Genomic DNA, 7,938 nt, shown 5'->3' with positions numbered 1-7,938 from the left:
GTGGTGCTCTTGATGCCTTGACCCCAGCCTCAGTCCATTCCCTGCGAAGGGTGTCAGTGATTGTTTTCTGTCAGATCAGCAGTCTTCCCCATGATTGTGTAGCCTAGTGAACCAGACTGAGAGACTGTTTTGAAGGCTCAGGAAACCTTTGCAGGTGTTGAGTTGATTATCTGATTGGCATGCCACCATATTCTAATTTGTTGAGAGTGAATTGGTGGTTTTTGTTAAATGTGAGTCAAAATCATCACAATTAAAAGAGCCAAAGACTTAAACTACTTCAGTCTGTGTGCACTGAATTAACTTAATACACAATAATAATATTTAATGCACTTACACACTCACTCACTCACTCTCTCTCTCTCATACACACACACACACACACACAGAGCCAGATCACACTGAAACACACACACACACACTCTCTCTCTCTCTCTCTCTCTCTCTCTCTCTCTCTCTCTCTCTCTCTCTCTCACACACACACACACACACACACACACACACACACACACACATCTCTCTCTCTCTCTCTCTCTCTCTCTCTCTCTCTCTCACACACACACACACACACACACACACACACACACACACACACTCTCTCTCTCTCTCTCTCTCTCTCTCTCTCTCTCTCTCTCTCTCTCTCTCACACACACACACACACACACACACACACACACACACACACACACATCTCTCTCTCTCTCTCTCTCTCTCTCTCTCTCTCTCCATGGATCCATATTTAGGAAACGTCAATACATGATAGACTCTGACGTCACGACACAGCATCTCTGTGAGCGCGCACTATATACATGTATATGTCATCATGCAGTTATTAGTTAGTATTAGTACAGACTGATCCGTATGACGCCAAACGCGCGCTTCTCACATCATTTACAGAACATACCAGGAAGGTGTGTGTGTGTGTGTGTGTGTGTGGCGCAGTGCCCGAGGCAGCACATGTTGAACTCACCTAGTTAGTGCACAGACGATCAGCTGTCAACTCCTGCCAAGCACCCAGAGGTGACGCAAGCGGAAGCGGAAGTGCGACATCCTCAGACCATCCTCGCATAATAAAAGCATGGTGCCAACTTCAGCGAGGCACACTGAGGAACACACGTTCAGCACTTTTAAATGTCAAATTATATATAAAAAATATTACGATTTATTATATATTTATGATTGATATTAATGAATTAATTGAGTCTAATGTTAATTATAATCTATTAATTAATGTGTTTAAAAATGTCTAAGAATATAATAATTATGTCTCTATCTGTCTCTCTGTTTCTGCTGGGATCTTCATAAACTGACAGTCACCACTTATAAGCTACTACTAAATATTTTGGAAACTTAATTTTCTGTAAAGTTCCTTTGGAATGATGTTGTATATAAATAAACTTGGGGTGTATTGTGTTCTTAATGACAGCTTTCCTAAAAATATATCATATTACTTATAATTATCACTTCCCTATAAGACCCTAAATGGTTTAGCTCCTGCGTACCTAACTAGCCTTCTACCACGCTACAACCCATCACGCACCCTAAGGTCACGAAACGCTGGACTTTTGGTCGTTCCTAGGATAGCAAAGTCCACTAAAGGAGGTAGAGCTTTCTCACATTTGGCTCCCAAACTCTGGAATAGCCTTCCTGATAATGTTCGGGGTTCAGACACACTCTCTCTGTTTAAATCTAGATTAAAAACACATCTCTTTCACCAAGCAGTCAAGTAATGCTTGGTGAACTAGGTAACTAGGATTTACACAAGCTCCAGTCTGGATCCAGAACACCTGAGAAGAGATGATGCTGACCCTCAGAGGACCCCAGATGATGCTAACCCTGAATCAACAACAGAACTAACAAATATTGCTACAAGTGTGACTGCATCATATAATAACTGTTAATGCTGCTGGTAATAATGTTCATCGTCTGGCTGACTACGTCTTGTATTCATTTTTCTCAAAAATCCTGTCATCGTGCACACATTCACCACTTATAAGCTACTACTAAATATTGTAGAAACATAATTTTTTATTAATATTTTGTATCATAAAAAGCGCTATGGCAAGTCATCTAACAGCAACTCTTAATCTATAACTAGCTACATTAATATATACACACACACACACATGTATAAATATATAATAAAAAATACACACTGTCCTTTACCCACTGTTTATCTAAAGTGTAATGTTTTAAAACACAAAATATTTTAAAAACTATATTATTTTTAACACTACAGTTGTGCAGTAAAATTCACTTTAGAGATTAAATTTCCCTTCATGAAGATTAATGGTTACAGCCCTTTAAAACAGATGACATCACCATCCCTCATCAGCTGGCATCACTCCCTAGTGTCCTGCTTTTACTATACCATATATATATATTTATTTATTTATATATTTAGAATCTGCTAGTTCTGTAGCTGGCACACAGTGTCTGCTGTAGGTGTGATCCTCTGAAGTCTCTCTGTCACTAACAGATTATATACACAGTAAAATCCTGAGTGTTAGATGAACACGTTAAGTCTGCACTTCAGATTGGGTGCTGCAAAAACATGAACAAATATTTAAAACATGATTTCAGATGTGCAAATAATACATTATTATTATTATTATTATTATTATTATTATGAAAAGATTTGGAGGAAAATATCCAACAGTGCTGAGTGATTTATCTTTGGACTCTTTCACTGTGTTTTCCTCTGAATCAGTCATCTGATTTGAGCGAGTCACACATCATTCTGAAGGGATTTGATGAAATCAAGAACCCGTTTCTGAAGATGTGTTGACTGGGTCTGATTTTGCCCGCGCAGGTCACAGATGTATTCTGCTGTTAGTGAATCTAAGCTCTGTGTGTTTGGACAGAGGGTGGAACATGATCTTGGTTAGATATTTGACACCACTGTATGAAATATTTTTGGTGCTTCATTATGATACCAGCAGACTAGAACAAATTAGTGCTCAAAAAGTCACCAATATGAAGTACTTGAACCCTGGAATAGACTGCATCCCGTTTCTGAAGCGTACCTTTGCAAACAGCTCCAGTGTAGTCTGTTCAGAGAAGTCTTTCAACAGTACATCTGCAGTTTTAGCTCATCTGTTATTTTCACATTCACAGGTTGTGCACCCAAGGATCGCCAGTGTGTTTCTGTTGACCAGTTTGTGTTCTGTGTGAAGAAGATAAGCTTAACTTGTCCCACAGCTGCCATCTTGTGGCCAGAATATGTAAAGAAGTGTATTTTTGGAGCTTCCAGGGCCTTTAACACACTGCTGGACATAACATCACATGCAGAATTTCAATCTGTTTCTCTTTGTGTTTCTGTGCCGCACATTTCTGATCAATGGTACAGCATAGAAATCATCTTTGTTTTGCAATGTGTGTGTGTGTGTGTGTGTGCTTCACATGTTTCTCCATAAGCTGGGCACATGTTGAAAATGTCATGTTTGCTTCACGGTAACTTTCCATTGAAAGGCCCTGATTTTCTGTTCACTTCCACTTGTGTGTTTCTGACACTGCTTATTGATCTCATCACTGATTGTCATGTTCATCTGGTTTGGCGTCTGAGCTCGTTGGTCTCACACACATTGAGCACTAGGTCGGGGTGAGGTCCGCTTCATGCAGTGAACACTATGGTCTCTGACGCTGATGAGTGAATCAGCCGAACTCCTCGTCTTCTGCCTCGTGTTGAAGATCTGTCACATATCATTCTGGGCCTTGTGCTCTCACGAAAAATGATGCCAAAGTGTCTTTCTGGGTTGACCTTATTTATGTCTAAAAATAAACACACACACACACACAAAGAAAACATAAATGTCAAAATTTTAATCTCAATACTTTTTGGCCTTTCTTAATGACTTAAGTTTGTTCAAATTAAAAATACTTATTTCTTATGCAGCACATTGTCATGGTGTGTTTTAGTCTGAGGACCTTTATGTTTACATGTATTTTCTGTTTCCATTACTTCCTGTGTTTAGTTCAGGTTTCCTTAGTTTCTGATTTGTTTGCAGTTACTCAGTGGTTTTCATGGTTACGTGTTGATTTTGCTCACCTGTTGCTTGTTTAGTTTGATAGTTTGAACTCTGAGTTGACTTCCCCTGAGATGGGAAACTCTGAGTTTTCGATTTCAGAAGAGCTGAACAGAGTTAGTTCAAGCCACTCTGAGTGTGTTGACTCTGAGTTTAGCGCATGCACCCTGACTATGAAAAGCCATGATCAATGGAGCGACAAAATTATGATTCACCATGGCAACAGCTCACGAAAAGAAGACTTCCGCGTACTACGCAATAGGTAACTTTAATTCTTAATCACTGCTATTATATCAGAGGTGAAAACAGTTATTGAACTTATATCCATTTTCATGGTGGGCTATCCCACGGGCAAAATAACTATAAACAAATATAACAAAAATAAACATAAAAACATAATTCAGTCAGGTAAAAAGTGTAAAAGGTTCATGGGTGTAGACATGACTTTACAAAGATTTGAAATATATAATTCTGTGTCTATTTCGATGTGCAGCAGCTTTTTCCACATTGTCTAATGCTCTTTCAAACAATTAAGCGAAATGTTTTTTTTTTTTAATCCAACATACATTTCTTAATTAGTGTAATGAAATAAACATTTGTCTTCTAACTGGTAAAATGCAAGCAGAGCCTGCACCAGCATCACTGACAGATGAAGAGGAGATGGCCACAATACCAATATTAAAATCCAACAAGGAAAAGATTTGTAGGATACAAAGATGACCAAATTAATTGTGAATAATTTGTGCTTAACGACACTTTAAACTGGTATACTTGCGTTCCATACAGTAATCAGTTTCATTTTCGGGAAGTGTGAAAATACGAATATGCTTGTGTCATCAATGCATCCAGCCACACTGGAAAACCTAAAGGAAATTCTAATTATTGGGTTACTTCCAGAGGTCACAGCAAGATGTTATCAAGTGAACATCATGTAAAAGTGGTACTCAAATAAACATGCATGTAGATATGGCAAATAAAGTTAAATAAATTCCTCTCCTAATGTAAATGTAACTCCCCAATGAGGCATTTAAACAATGCTTATGCTTTAAAAAGGGGGAGGAGACCAAAAAAATTATTATGACGAAATCCTGCTTCCGACCAGGTTAGGGTCACAGAGTTCGTTACTGTGATAACTTACTGAGAGGTTTAGTTTTGTCTTTTACTGGAACCGGAAACACAGAGTTTCCCTTTTCTGGGGTTAACAAACTCTAACAAACTCATGTTGGTTCAGATGCTTCATCAGCACAATGCCTTGAACGTTTGAATTCTGTGTATGGCTCAGTGGAAGATGAACATGAGCTGCTAGTGAAGTTTATAAGTGCTCTGCAGAAGCAGGGAGAAAAACCTTCGACCTACCTACATCGTCTCCATGTGATGTTACTCAGGTGAGGTGGTGTTACAGAGGCTGAACGGAATAGCGGTCTCCTCAACCAATTGTGGAGGTTGCTGGGACAACAGTTTGACTCTCCAGCTTCTAGAAACTTCCCTGTGAAATACAGACCTAAGATAATGAACCCAGAGATGAATAAACAGGGAATACCCACCTGGAATCCTACCAACAGACCTCGTCCTGGTTATTGCTTCCAGTGTGGAGAAGATGGCCATCTAGCAGTCAATTGTGAGAATGATCCAAACTCTTGTAGAGATAAGAAAAGCAAAGTGAGCTAAGGACAGACAAGCTGCTTTAGTTCACATAATTTAAACTGAGATCAGTCTCAGTTGTGGGGTGAAGAGAGACTGGAAAAAGTGAACATTGCCCAAAGAAACATGGCCACAACCAGAATGTTTAAAGAAATCCATGTTGTAAAGTAGCTTCAGGATTTGTAGGAACCAGGTGCATAGTAAATATCCACATTGTAGGAAGAGAAATAAGCTGTCTTTTAGATACCGGATCATAGGTATACCACAATTCCAATGTCCTATTATGAAAGATATATATCAAGACATCACATGAAATCAATAGAACACCTGCTATACAGTGAGAGAGCCAATGACCAGACAGTTCCTTACCTGGTTTATGTGGAACTCAATCGAAAGTGTCCCAAATAATTCCTTGGTATGGAAGCTGAAGTCCCCACCCTGGCATTGATAGTTCCTAGCTCTGTATACAGAATTCCTAAAATAATTAGCAGATTTCCTCTCAGACCTTCTGGTTACAGTTGATAAAGTGCTAATTGTCTGAGATTTTAACACTCACGTTGATAATACAAATAATGCATTAGGACTTGTGTTTACTGACCTAATAAACTCTTTTGGAGTCAAGCAAAATGTCACTGTGACGATCGTGTACCTAGAAAGACACAGGGAGAGCGAGAGATCCAATTGCAGGTATTTTAATATGGTAATCCAAATACGGTGAAGTGCCGAAGGGGAAGTGAGCCCACTAGTGGACACCCAGGGAAACAGAGACTAGACAGCATGACATTACCCCCTCCTCCACTGAGCAGCTGCCAGATTCCCTCCACCCGAACCCAAGGGAAAACCAAAACACAAAGAAACCAGGAGGGAGGTGGAGCGGCGGAGTACTACGGGGAGGGACGGAAGGCCAGGTAAAATGGGGGAAACAGAGACAAGTCGACCAGGTAAAATGGGAAAACGGAGACAAGAGAAGTGCAACACAAACCAAGGAGTCCAGGAGGGTGGTGGACCGGCGGAGGATCAGGGGGAGGGACTGAAGGCCAGGTCCATAGGAGGAAACAGAAAGAAAGACACAGACAGAACAACAAAAAAAAAACACAAAAACACAAGTCCAAGAAGGACATCACTTGACGCCTCCCAGAGCAGAACAGAAGACCACCAAAACATGTGGTCGGTATGGACGCCCCCCAGGGCGGAACAGAGGACCACCACAACCGTGTGGCCGGACAAACAGGGGAACAAGTCTGGTTGGGCAAGTCTGAAACTTAGAACATGAACATGTTAAGAGTAGCCTCCGAGGCCACAACAGGATCAGTCGGGTGCTCAGAGAGTTCGACTGAGACGTGACGAGCCTCTGGAAGTTCCGCAGAGATGAGGAGAGATTCTGATAGTTCAGCAGAAACGTGGAACGGCTCCGGCAGTTCAGCAGAGATGTGGAGAGACTCTGGCAGTTCAGCAGAGATGTGGAGAGACTCTGGTAATACCATGGGGTTTATCCTGGATTCCAGAAGATCAATGCTGACTTGACTCTGCTCATGAAGATCATTGGTGACTTTCATTTGTTCATGAAGATCACTGGTGACTTGAATTCTCCCATGAATTAAATAAATTCCTCTCCTAATGTAAATGTAACTCCCCAATGAGGTATTTAAACAATGCTTATGCTTTAAAAAGGGGGAGGAGACCAAAAGAAACTCTGGGACAATAAAGAGCTCGACTGAGACGTGACGAGCCTCTGAAAGTTCCACAGAGATGAGGAGAGACTCTGGCAGTTCAGCAGAGACGTGGAGAGGCTCTGGCAGTTCAGCAGAGATGTGGAGAGGCTCTGGCAGTTCAGCAGAGATGTGGAGAGGCTCTGGCAGTTCAGCAGAGATGTGGAGAGGCTCTGGTAATACCATGGGGTTTATCCTGGATTCCAGAAGATCAATGCTGACTTGACTCTGCTCATGAAGATCATTGGTGACTTTCATTTGTTCATGAAGATCACTGGTGACTTGAATTCTCCCATGAATTAAATAAATTCCTCTCCTAATGTAAATGTAACTCCCCAATGAGGTATTTAAACAATGCTTATGCTTTAAAAAGGGGGAGGAGACCAAAAGAAACTCTGGGACAATAAAGAGCTCGACTGAGACGTGACGAGCCTCTGAAAGTTCCACAGAGATGAGGAGAGACTCTGGCAGTTCAGCAGAGACGTGGAGAGGCTCTGGCAGTTCAGCAGAGACGTGGAGAGGCTCTGGCAGTTCAGCAGAGATGTGGAGAGGCTCTGGCAGTTCAG

General features: G+C 41.0%; 1 protein-coding gene across 6 annotated transcripts in view; it reads right to left on the bottom strand.

The window, feature by feature from the left end:
- Window positions 1–1,055, bottom strand: part of LOC113109131 (protein FAM126B-like) — a 40,637-nt gene extending 39,582 nt beyond the window's left edge. For all 6 annotated transcript variants that reach the window (XM_026272697.1, XM_026272698.1, XM_026272699.1 and 3 more), the window contains exon 1: window positions 968–1,055. The gene's annotated coding sequence lies outside the window, so the exon portion shown is untranslated. The remainder of the gene's footprint in view (window positions 1–967) is intronic.
- Window positions 1,056–7,938: the final 6,883 nt, after the last annotated feature.

Source organism: Carassius auratus, chromosome 9 (assembly GCF_003368295.1).
Source record: "Carassius auratus strain Wakin chromosome 9, ASM336829v1, whole genome shotgun sequence".
Lineage (NCBI taxonomy): Eukaryota > Metazoa > Chordata > Actinopteri > Cypriniformes > Cyprinidae > Carassius > Carassius auratus.
The sequence above is the reverse complement of the archived record's forward strand: the minus strand, read 5'-3'. Positions and strand labels throughout refer to the sequence as shown.